The sequence below is a fragment of the Hetaerina americana genome, unplaced genomic scaffold (genome assembly GCF_022747635.1).
Source record: "Hetaerina americana unplaced genomic scaffold, ioHetAmer1.1.p SCAF_9, whole genome shotgun sequence".
Classification (NCBI taxonomy): Eukaryota; Metazoa; Arthropoda; class Insecta; order Odonata; family Calopterygidae; genus Hetaerina; species Hetaerina americana.
In genome coordinates this window covers 35,677,898-35,691,414 of record NW_027287538.1, presented here as the reverse complement: position 1 = coordinate 35,691,414, position 13,517 = coordinate 35,677,898, and positions in this window count along the sequence as shown.

Below are 13,517 nucleotides of genomic sequence, written 5' to 3'. Positions count from 1 at the left end.
TTAATTTTTCTTTTCTAAATTATGGGTGGTGTCCTAGCACCCCCCGCCACACGCCCTTGCGGCGGCTTGCGGGGTATTGAGTAGATGTAGATGTAGTTTTAATTTAGGATGTAGCCACCATAAAACATGACATCTCAAACAAGACGGTTTCCGTAAGCTCTCAAAATAAATAAAACCGGATAGCTATTACGATATGAGCTCCGGTCTGTGGGTTGGAAAGATAAAGATCAAATGTATTGATATGGAAAACCACCCATATTGGTAATCGAATCGGAGTAAATATTATCAACAACCTGACTCTCTTAGTCATACCGGCTAATATTTAGTCAGAAGTCAAGTTCAGAACTGAGTTCCCTTGATAAGCATAATAACTGTGGCAATTATAGCAACGTGTGATTGTATTGTAATGAGCTTCAGCACAATTGTAATGCACCTATGACTACGTGACAAGTTCTTTACAAGAGTAAGGCCAACGCAATAAACTATTTTCTATGAGATAAAGGATTATTTAAGGTTATCTGTGCAGAAAAATTTGCTTTATTTCCTTCACAGTTCCCTCACAATTCAATCATCCTTCGCAACTGATTTTATGTGACGACAATACTTGCAATTTGCATTTTTGGTAATTGTGCCTCCCATGAAAAGCCCCTGCTTCCCTTACTTCACTCTCTCCCCAGAAAAAATGTAACGAAACACCAAGTGATTGCTCAGAGTAAAATACTCCGCCCACACACTCCACCGAAAAACAAGAAATACCTCCGCCAACGATACCAAATGGGGATGAAATACAGGTAATACAAAAATCACCAAGGGTCCTGTTGAATGTTTACTGACGCATGTTTGCCGTGGAAAAAACTCGGCTCCATCATCGTCAACAGTCAACAAGAAGCATGTTTATTTCTGCTTTAGAGAGGGAGTGAAACCGTACCTTTTAAATTCCTATATGCGAACACGGGACCTAATAAGAATTCCTGACTTTCCTCTTGACTTTTTTCATACTCGTTTCCCTCCTTCAGTCTTTCCTCGCTCCTTCTTTCCTACTTCTCCACCCCGCCAACCCTTCCACTCGCAATTTTTTGGATAGGAGAAGCCATCCCCGGACACATACGGCCGTCCCCTCCCTTATCTTCTCCCTCTTTCCGCTTTGCTCTTCCGCCTCCGTCCCTTTTCCACCACTTTGAAGGCCTCTTCTTCTTTCGCCTCCCATCGCTTCCCTCCGCAAGTCATAAGAGTCCGCTCTCCGAAAAGTGAGGACCCTTCTTAGCGTGCACCGCCAGCCCGGATTTTCTTTCCACTTATTAATTTCCAACTTTCCCCCACCAGAGGGCACAACCCGCTCAAACCCCCCATTCCCCTTTAATGCTACCCCTCGGCGCATTCCCCGTCACCTCTCTTCGCTCCCCTTCTGCGTCAAGGAACGCCTAGCCGTTTCAAACCAAATTAGCCCCATTCCACCTCCCCCCCTCTATTATGCTTTGTTTAAAGGTGACGACAGGAAAATTTTTTCCCTCGGTGAAATATCCGTAAGCCTTAAGTTCTATGAGAAAATCAATCCTCTACGCACAGTTTCTTTCCTTATGAAAATATAATCACTCGTGCATAATGTTTTTTAGTAAGGATAAAAAAATGCATGCATTGTATTTGTTAAATTTACCTAGACAACGTATATATAGCCCTTCGCTTAAATCTCTTATACTTAGAGAAGAAATAAATGCCAGGTGTTAATAAGAAATAGAGAATAGAAGATCTCCACAAATATGTGCGTAATCAGACCCTTTCAATCACTCAATAACTAATTTTTTCTTTGTATTCTACATGAGAGATTAAAAGAAGATGAATGCATTTTGTGATATGTCACCTATTACACGTGCTAACCCAGCGTATTGGCAGCAATTGCCAATCAGGAATTATAAAAGAAAGAAATCGAAGCCATTATTGAAATGTAAAAGACATTCGAATAACTTAAGACGGCAAAATGAAATGCTGCGTATTTCATCAAATTTTAGGTGTTTATACTTTTGTATGTTAGCTGGTAGTACTAGCATTTGCAACTTTGTACGTTAAAATGGGTTTTGCATTAATATATTCGTATGTGTGAGTCTGAATTGGCATATTTTCGTTGTTTTAAATGTGGTCGCATTCAATTTTACGGGTTGTGCCCTAACACCCATCGCCACACACCCATGCGCCAACTTGCGGGGTATTATATAGATGTAACTAAGAATGGCTAAATCAGTAAAATGCATGAACAATTTGACAAAAAGAGCTGGCGAGGAGTAGCAGTAACAATGAAAAAAATATAAAATGGTCCATTATAAATATATGTGGAGAATTCTAGAGGGTTCAGAGCGGAATCAGATTTGATCATTACCAGACATAGATTTATTTACAGCGTAATTGGTTCTCACAGTGTTCGTGGAGTGGATACGAATTTAGAACATTGTTTAGTTCTTAGTATATTTAATATAAAGTTCAAGATAATAAGAGGGGAAAGAAATATAAGTAAATGGAATGTTGAAGCTTTAACTAGGACAAAAAGGAAAGAAAAGAATGCCACGTGCCTCGTAAAATCCTGGACGAGGAATAAGGGATGGTAGAGTAGAATAAAGATGAAAATATCTCAATTAAAGGCCATCATCAGCCACAAACAAAACTATATAAAGAGCAATTACGAAAAGGGAAGGAAGCCATGAATTACAGGAGATGTGATTGAGTTAATAACAGTGAGAATAAAATGGAAGAATGTAAACATCGATTTGGCATAAGAAAGTGCAAAGATATGTGTCAATTATCCCTTTGTAATTTCTTATGCCTTATGGCAGTAAACAAAGGTTAGAAACTATTATGAAGATAGAGAGACATAAGTAAAGACGCAGTTCGATGGTATGAAGAATTTAGAAAGTAAGGGGAGAAAGTAAAACTGTTGTTGGGGAAAATAAGGGTAAATCCGTAGTCATTTTCAACTACACGACGTAAAAATTATTTATCAGTCTATTTTAAACTCAATAGAGATGGAAATGTTCCTATGAATTGTGATTACAGGCTAGTTAGTTTATACATGAAAAGGGAATATGATATCGACAATATTAATTTAGAACCAAGCATATTTGCATGTGAAATTTTAAAAGGATTTAGGTAAGGGAAATCTAATCAAAAAAGGTTACGAGGATAGTAACATATCCATGAATCTTCTTTATTTAAACTTAGATAAACTTTGAAGGAAGAGTTTTGATGGTAGCATTTATGTGGGAGGAATTTTGTCGGATAACTTTGTTCGAGCAGGATTTATTCTCTATCCAAATAAGAAAAAAGCAACCGTGAGGCTTTCAGGACAAGAAGTTTGTTTCTCACGCATCTAAGGCAGAGCTAATTACATAAGATTATAAAAAAAAGGATGGAGAAGGCGGAAAATGGTTACTTACGGGATAAGCAGTTTATGTTAAGAAACGGAAGAGGTACGCGCAATGCCGCAGCATTAGTGAGGTCACCGATGAAAGGAAGTATAAATTTGGTAAATAAATAAAATTAGGGCGTTTTGTTTTTTTTCTTGGATTTAGGAAAGCCGTCCAGTAGAGTAAAATGCGTTCTTATGATGAAAGCATTGAAGAAATATTGGTAGACATGAGGGTAGGGTCACTTACCCGCAACCACAGTATATGTCAGATAGATCAGGTGAGGTGTGGCTGATAGTGAATCTGGGTGGGTAGTCTTAAGAAGAGGAGTGTTCACTATCACCCGTGCTTTTTCAGCTGATGCTCGGATGAGACAATTAAGGGTAATGGGTAGAGTTGGAGCTAACATTTTATGAAGTCACAAATTCATATAATCAATTAAATTTTATGGTGGTCAAGCTTTGGTTGTTGAGTGAACGAAAGAAATATAATAATTTCTAAGTACTATTGGTGCAATATATATGATATGAGTACATATAAGCAAAACAAAGATTGTGGTTTTCCTCAATAAATAGAAAGGCGAGACTAAGCAATAAAATTGGAGGCATTAGTATGATCTGCTGGATAGTTAAATATTCTAGGGTGGTTTTTAACGGGGGGGTCGAAGTAAGAGGGGAATAAGATATTAAATGAGCTAAGGAAATTATATTTCAGAAAAGAGGTAATTCCATAGCGATAACAATTAGTAATGATGAAAAGAAAACATTACTGAAGCTTATAATAATCTGCTTGGTTTGGTTAGGAGTGAAAACTTGTTAGTTAGGCAATAGAATAAGCGTACATTGGATTATTTTGAAAGGTGGTCGTGGAGAAGAAAATATAAATGGACAAAAAGGAAAACACCCGAGAAAGTATTAGGCATTATAAGGGAAGAACTAGGGATTTTGGGGGAATTCAAAGGATACAAAAACTTGAATGCAGAGCATTTAGGTTGGCTATGGAATGTTAAGGGCTGTGAACAAGGGGAAAACGTTAAATAAACAAGATAGGGAGGGGTAGGGATAGAGTAAATTGGTGGAGATATGGGAAGATAAATTTTGCGGAACGAAAGAAGGGTTTATTGTATTATAGAGTGTCACGTTGTTATGTGTTTGGGGAGGGTTGGAAACGTAGAGTTGGTTCCTCCACGCATCCATACAAGGCTACCTAACTGGTAGTTTAAGTAAAATATTTGAAATATGTTACCAAATTTTGCCAGTCGAGGAAAGTTTTTACGCGCTACTGCATTCTATCTGACGTATGTAAAATATATTCAAAATATCTACCAATCTACTTATAAGAAATATTCTTTCAAACTAAGTGAGAGGATATATTTTGATGAAAAATTACTAAGAGGCTGAGTGACCAATTTTATTTTCATAGCTCATGTTTTACCCCCTCTAATGAAATCCGCTATATATCTGCAACATTTTACAAACCAAGAAGTTGAGTATTCAGGATGAGGGAAACTCAGGAAAGGAAGAAAACTTAAGGAAAGGAAAAATTGAAAAAAATGGGGATTGAGAATTATTTTTCTATCTCCTGACCTTCCAATGAATGTATTAAGCTATCTGATGCAATTCTGAAGGTTTGATGGTCGTTGAGTATTTTTAATTTATTTTATTCCAATTTTGCATTACTATCAGGTTAGGAGTTTCTTCATAATTAAAGCATTGGCAGGTGCTTATCACGTGGTCTGATTTGAGTTGGGCCCCTTTCCATACTTTTTCTTATCAATCTCATATCCATGGGGGTTTATTGAATGAATTAGCGATGTTAATCAGGGACAACGATGAAAAATAAGTCTTGGATAATACAACCAATAACTGGAGTTAGGGACAGTTCCAAAACAATAAGGTCGAAAAGAAATACATACAAATACGGAAGGACACCATCCGGGTCACTATATGAAATAAATTTTTTTATCCATGAAGTCAAATTGATAAGTATAGTATTCCTTGGCTTCCTAATTATTGTTTTTAAATTTTCCGTCTGGAAAGTATTTGTACATCTGGCGATAGTTTACTCAACAAAGAATGACAGAAGGAAAAGGCCATTTTCCGTTTTCCCCAAACAGTTCACAATGGGTAATTCAGTTTCTTTATTCCAATGCGTCAATTAGGAATAGGGTAACCTTTTTACCCGCCTGAAGGAACGGCTATTAATCAATTTTAACGAAATTTTATCGTGATTGGGAATAGGGACGGAGGGGCGCCATTTCTAGCGCCCTCCTTTTTCTCCACCCGGTTTCCCCTGTTCTTCCTCACGCACCTGCATTTATCTCCCTTCCATTCTCCCTCTCTCCCCTCCCCAACTTCCCCTCCCTATCCCTCAATCTTTGCTGCGTCCATTATTTTTCCTTACCTCTTTACATCTCAGGGCCACCTAGCCCCAGTCTCGCTTTAATAAAGACATATGTCTATCTCCCCTCGCCTCACGCACTATCCTACGCATCATCCTGCTGCTTTCCTCAGAAAAAGTACATTCTTTTCTTCTACGGCATCCTATCTATCTCCCCTATCTACTTCTCTCCCTTTCCTACTATTCACCAAGCGCAGACAATGCCCCGCTCGGTATGTAACATTTTCGACTTTATCAAAATTCAGAACTAAAATTACTGATACGCCAGATATTAGTTTTGAATCACTTTTTTCCATCAAGAATAAAATTAGCAGACTACTATTTTGTGGTTTCTAAATTATTGTGATTTTATTGCAATTTTTATATTATTTTTTGCTTCTATTTTCATGTATCTGAAGATATTCCCGTCCAGCCTAATCAGTTTTTTACATTCACACCTGCTTTATCTTTTCCTCTCTCTCTTTTTCCTCCTGAGAAACAACACTTCGTCAATTTTGACTGTCATTGTCGAAAAAATTAAACATAATCAACTGTCAGCGAACATGTAGGATGTCCACTCCAGTTTTACTTCTGGCTCTGTTTGCGTAACATTAATTAAAACGTCTTTGGATACACTTCAATGTACTCCTGTCTCTCTCGTGCCACGAGGAAGGCTTAAGATTAGTGGAGCCCTACACAATAAATTAAATATAAAGGCGAATGCTATTTGTGACATTTGCTCTGGAAATTTCCTTACTGCTAATTTTTTTATTATTAGTTCACACAATTTCAATTATATTAATAGTTCTAAGACTGGTCAAAAGAATTAGTGCACATCAAAGTGCTTCAAATTTAGATTAAAATTTGGTTGATTTTCAAACAAAAATCCCTACACCTCATCAAGATTATCATCTTAAATAATAATCACTAGGATTGGAGTTTACAAGTTTTATCTTTTCCTTGCTTTCCTTTTCAGTACTTAAATAGCTATTTTTAAGCACTATCGAACAGAATTTGATTATTTTAAATCACCATTAGCTTTAATCCGTGGATCTACTATAACTTCTTGTATTAATAGCTCCAATAAATCATATTTTCACATCAGGAGCCAAATAAATTTCCCTCTTTTTTTAGTTAGTATCTTCCTTAGAATTGTCTTATCTTCAAATTATTAAATTGCACCTAACCATTTAATCATCGTCCATTTTCGATTCCATTCAACACTTTTACGTTTTTTCTAGTCTCTTTGGCTCATTTATTGGTCGATCCATTACGATTTTAATCTTTTTTTATTCCGTGACACATTATCGTCCCGTAGGTAAGCTGGATTAAATTAGCGAGAACTTGGCCACCAGATTTACTAATGTAAATTTTTTTCAAGTCATAAATTCGGCAATAAAATTTTTCCATAGCTTGAGCACGGAAGCCCTGCTTTAACGTAGTTAAATGAGTACCATTCTGAGTATCGCTGGGGGATGTAAACTGCATCTACGCTTAATTTAAGTGTAACTGTTGTCGCAGACTCTTCTTTATCCCTCCTAAGACAATGCGACTTTCAATGGTAAACGCTACACACCACCTCCACTCAAATGAATTACGTAAGGTATGAACAGTCCTAACGAAGCAACATCTGCCGGTTTTATAATACTCCCTGTTAAACATTTCAAAAAGGAAATATCATAGAGAGAATTTCACAGTGATATGTATACCGTGAAGATTTAATTCATTAGTTAATTAGAATACGTCTCGAAATGTAAGTGTTTTCGTACTTGAATGAAAACGATTCAAGGCAATGTCAGCTTAATGTGTCAGGGCGTTTGGGGTTTTTATGTAATTTCCCTTGAACTTATTATTTTGAATTCAAGACGAAGGTCATGTTTCCTCATTTTCATGGTTTTTCCTGTTTTCCCTAGTTTTATTTTAGCATGAGTAAAATCTAGACAGAGGTTTCTTTGCGAATATTCGTCAGTAGTATTTTCTTTCGTGACAATTCATCCAGCAACCAGGCGTACAGATATACAGTTTCTATGCATCTGCGTCCGCAAGCATCGAGATTTTACTTTCCAACCGTTGACTTGGCAATGCACTAAACGTTCTAAACATGTTAACTGTTAAAAATGTTACCAAATCTAGCGATAAGAAAAATTTAAGTTACCGTATCAGAATCAGATTTGAATCAGAAAATCTTCATGGAATGTTTTTTCCTACAATAATCTGTTATTTCTACCTCTTATAGTTCTTCAACCGTCACGGCAGGTAAACTAAAATATTATCCCAAAAGTATTAATAAATTGTGCATAGTTTCTCGTTCCTTTCACACGAGGGATGGCAAATGAAAAATATACACCTTAAAAACTAAACCCAGACAATTGTATTTCTTAGATTCCCTAAGTTGACTCAGGATTCGTGAAAATAAATATGACTAGTTCCAGTACATAGTTGTATTTTATTTGGTAAAGTTTGGTGGAATTGAATGTAACATTGAAACACATTAACGTCCAAAAGGTAAAAACAATCATCTTTTAATATACACTACTAATTCGGGAAACTCTTCCCCCACATATCACACCCCTTTCTTTTAAAACGCACCAGGATTCACCGGCGGACTTTCCATTCTCATTCACCAAAACAAACTCACCGGAACCCGCATTTATTTTTGCTAAATGTGTATTCCGTGCCCTGAAATTTCACCTTTTATCTCCGACGTGGAAAAAATATCGTCTTATCTTCCCCTCCTCCATTTTCACAATTCCACGGAGCCTTCGTAACGAGGAGTAATGCAGCAATTTTACAGAAGTAGCAGGGAACGTGCATAATTTACAACGAAAAGGTTAAAGATGGCTATACATATACCAACGCTGTCAAAACGCAGCTCTTGCAAGTGACATAATTTAAGTTTTCCTCCTCTGATTATTTCAAAGTTAATAAATTCAACCATTTACCAAAATAAAAGAGGCTTCCACTGGAATATATTTAATGTTAAAAATAGCTCCACCGATTTTAAGGGTGTGAACATATCTTGAGTGATGCTTTAAAACAATCAAAGGAAGGATTATAATGAAGTAATTATTATAATGATAAACTATCAATTTGGTAGAATTACGTTATTGTGAGATTATATGTTCAATATGTATAACACTAACTTCCTGAAATAAGCTATATGCAATAATTAATTATTTAAAATAGTCTTTAAATTTCATTGGCATTAGTTTGCAATAGAACCTGAACCTGAAGAAAATTCATCCACTGATAAATATTGCAAAAATGTCATTCATAGGGATATAATTAAAACCATTCAACTTACAAAGGGTTTTTAATATGATCTGCTATTAATTCATTTTTATCACAACACTTAAGCTAAACATTGGTAAGCTCGCAGCTCTCCGTTAACTCTCAAAACGCCAAAAGCTCCCAATACTGCTACTGAAGAGTGGCCAATGAAATTATTTCTAATCAGTAAAGAAACGACCAGTTTCAAGTTTAAGAGATGCGCCATTTAGCATCTAAAAACAGGAATATATTTTTTTGAATATATTTTGCAACCATTTCGGTTTAAAGTCGTAGCTTTAAACTTAACTGTTGAATTATAAAGACGGTTTTTCAGGTGACATTTTAGTTCCACGGAAAAAAATCTCGCAATTTCACCTTGCAAAATTCCAACGCTCGCGTTAACTAATATTTTTAATCAAACTCTGTCACAAAATATATTTTGTCACAATTTATCTTAACTCTAGGGGATATCGCTAGCGGTATTTCATTGATAATTATTTTTTTCTTCAATAATTTCTACTTCAACATCCGATCGCTTATAGACAAAATATATTACTTTTTTAGTATCCCCTAGGCCTAGTATCCCCTAGTAGATTAAAATGTTGAAATGTGTGTAACACCCAAAGTGAAAGGCCGAAAATTCAAATATTTTCGAAATTTAAAAAATAATCCCATTTTGGTTTGACGCGTGTATTGGTCCCACAATAATTGTTTTTTCCCAACAGAGTAACATTCTCTACGTAAAATACAAATCAATAGCTCGCAGCAGTTCTGGGAAAATATATTAAGTTAGAACAACACTCGTCATAGCTAGAATCATTGGAACAAAAATAAAATATGAAACCCGGTGAGAAAACGACCACTTTTGATTTTTAATCCCAAGTTTGCCACTCGACTCCCAAGGTGTTTTTTAAAGAACATCTCGCAAAGTACTAAACTCAACTCAGACGAATATTCATAAGAAAGCTACTTTCGTTTTTGATATATTTTTAAGTACAACTTCGTTTAATCATATTTCATTCAAAATAATTGAGCAAATGTTTTGATCGATAATAATTAAAAACTCGCGCTTAGGAAATAGTGAGAGAGCGCTATAAATACTCTTGAGTGTTACTATTACTCTAGTTGAATCCATTGTGAAATAATTTTTAATTTCATTGGAATATATATTAATAAGTGTAGGGGTGAGCATATATTTTGGATATGTCACCAAAATAACTGGCTTAATCAAGGATAAATGATCATTTAAATCATCATAACTACAAGTTATAATCACAAAAGTGAACCGAATAGGTCCAACTTTCAAATTAAAGTCGTGATATAAAAATGATTACACAGTCGACTATCCTGATTTGGGTAAACATGATAATGGTTTCTAGCGCACATCTCATATTGCCCACAGCTACACTTATATTTAAATATTAATATCAGTTAATGGGTATTTTCATGTTATTATAATGTTAGAAAATGTGCTAATTTTAGACGAAGGTTTGATTTTGTAAATGAAATATTATATATATATATATATATATATATATATATATATATATATATATATATATATATATATATATATATTTATATATGCCCCGGTGGTTGCGGGGTAACGTACTCGTACAACCCAAGGGTCACAAGTTCGATTCCCACCTGGATGGGTTTTCCTCCTCCTAAGGCTTGGCTCGTCCATTTAGGAATTTCCCTTTGTCTTTAGACGCGTTTTCAAAAACCTACTCCACTACGCCTATCACCTTGCTCCAAGGAACATATTTCTGCTATAAAATTTCGCTCTATTTAAAAATGTTCACCAATCATTTCATACAACCATACTAAACGTTCATATCATCAACTCTCTCTTCCTCGCAAAACTATCTAAGATATTTACATTACTTGCATATATATCCAGTTATTAAACTTTCTAAAACAGTAAAGGTCATCTTCGTAGGGAATCACCAATTTTGGAGTTCCCCTTTGAGAAGTACTATTACTATATACTATATTGCTGTTGCATTTCAGCCAATATATTTTAAATTTGACATTCATTTCGCTTTTTTCTTCCGCCAACTCATTTCTCATAACGTTCATTTTCTTGCCTTTGAATAAGCATACGCAGGAATTTAAAAAAAGGAATAAACCATTCCCTTATCCCCCTATCTTCCTTTTCCCTTCATCTTCCCCGTCCTTATCCTCAACCCTCAACGACCAGGAAACCCTTTTCCGAAAAAGGACAGTATCCATCTACGGCCCCATGTTCCTTGGACGCCTTCTCCAGAACTCAGCCCCACCCTTACGCTATTCCTTCTCGTCCCGCGAGCGTGCTTCAGAGAGATACGGAGGCCATCTTAATATTTCCCCTCTCCTCCCCACCCACCGCACACACCACCACCCTCTTCTCTCTTCTTCTCACCCTTAATATTTTTTTCCGTTCTATCTCTCTCCTTACCCTTACCCGTCAGGACACCAGGGCGGTGCTGGGGGAGGATTGGGGAGCGGGGCAAGGGAGACAAGCACGCGGTCGGAATATTAAGTCGTGACAAATGAAGCACCGCGATGGATGTTTGTTTGTCCTCGGGGGATGGTTATAAAGGGCTTGGCCAAAGGAGGAAGGGCGTTATGATATGAGAAGTTGGGGAGTGAGAGGCGAGCGGGCAGGGGGATGAAAGGAAGAGGACTATGCGGCCGAGGTGCTGTATGATTTCTGAACTGGGGTGGGGAAGGAAGAGATGGAGGGGTCGGGAATAGGACGGGGTGTGCGAGACTGATTTGGCTGCCGGGGTAAAGAGGGATGCCGGGGGTTGGGTAAAGGGTTGGTTGTCCCGTCCGATGGGTGAGCGATGGCGGCCGGGACACAAAGGGTCGCGGGCATTCATCACTTACATGTGCGCGCAAGCTCCACACCAAGACGCCCTAGCACGCGCAAGAGTGCTCCTTGAGTCACTGCACGGACTGAATAAAGGAAGGGTCTTGAAGCATCTTATAAGAGTCAGGGCCGAGAATTCTTGCTGCTCAACGGCTCCGCTTATCCCTGTGCGGCATAACTGCAACTATACCGTAAGCACGACTCTGAACAGATAATCATTCCACTAACATAATATAGCTCATAGTTTTACTCGATTGAGGAGGAGATAAAACTATGATAAAATAATTTAGAACGAATCAATGTTTTCTTAAATTCTCCATCAGATGCTGTATATTAAATAAAAGTACAAGTTAAAACATTTTTTCTTGTTAAGTGGAGCGATGTACAAAACTTATCTTGCTACGGATCATATTCCGTTTAACACATTTTAGCGAAGACTAGCCAAGTCACCGTTGATTTACTACCGGATAATACACTTCGAAAAATTTCTATGTGAATAGCTAAACATTTTTTGGTCACTTAAAAATTTGTTACAGGCACTGAGCTGCTTCTGAAAGCCAATTCTCCTATATTCTTCCACAGAAACGGCGGGAGATGCCTCAACAGTAACTTTTAACGCAGCCATCCGCTAATATGCATTTCAATGCGACAATTTTTAGAGTGTAAAAATCATTTGCCTTGACCGGGATTCGAACTCGGATCCCTAAATATCGGGTCGAGTGCTTTAGTCAGTCAAGCCTCGATTGCTTAATTGGCTGAAGCATTCGTCCGGACAATGAGGGATCCGGGTTAGAATCCCGATCAAGGCGAATAATTTGTTCACTCTGAAACTATTGCAATCCTATTTTCACTCATATAATGAGAAAATATGGCCTCGAATAAATAATCAATTTAAGAAAGCAAAAGAATATGTTTATTTCCATTGTGGAGATGCTTGTCGTAAAGCGAGCGAATCACTGAATTGAAGAATTCTCGAAATTTAGCGAAAGACCAAAACACTAAAAGAGCTAAACGTTTCCGAAATAATCCACCGGATTAGTGTTCTCTTTCACTTTTAATTTGTTAAACTAGTAGACGATCCCTCATTTTGAGTCAAATTCGATTATATTTTCTCCAAGTGTTGTCTAACCGATGATTAGGGTGTTATATTTCAGATCTCTGGATCATCTGATATATTTGACGGCCTGCCTCAAAAAAAAGGGTGCGGCTATAGGAATGGCACTGAAATCTAGGAAAAAAATCAACCAAAACCAATAATTAGCAGTTTATACCCACTCATATTTGCAGAGCATATGAAAAACTACCAATTACTGCAAGGACCGAAATAAAGCATAAAATATCCTCATGAATTTCCTTAAGAGAAGAAGTCGGTATTATCACCCAAGAACTCCGTTAGATGAGCTAAAATCCAACAAGATAACATTAAATCCCAATTTATTTAATAAATACGGAGTAATTTACAATTTTTTATAATTTCCCCATTTAATCCCATTCAATTCCCCATTTAATCTGAAACATCTTTAATTGTTTTGTACCGCATGCCTCAAAGTGTTGTCCTTAATATGACCCTCTGCCTTTTCCCTGTTCTTGAAACTCTGCTGGGTTAATGCCAGATATCA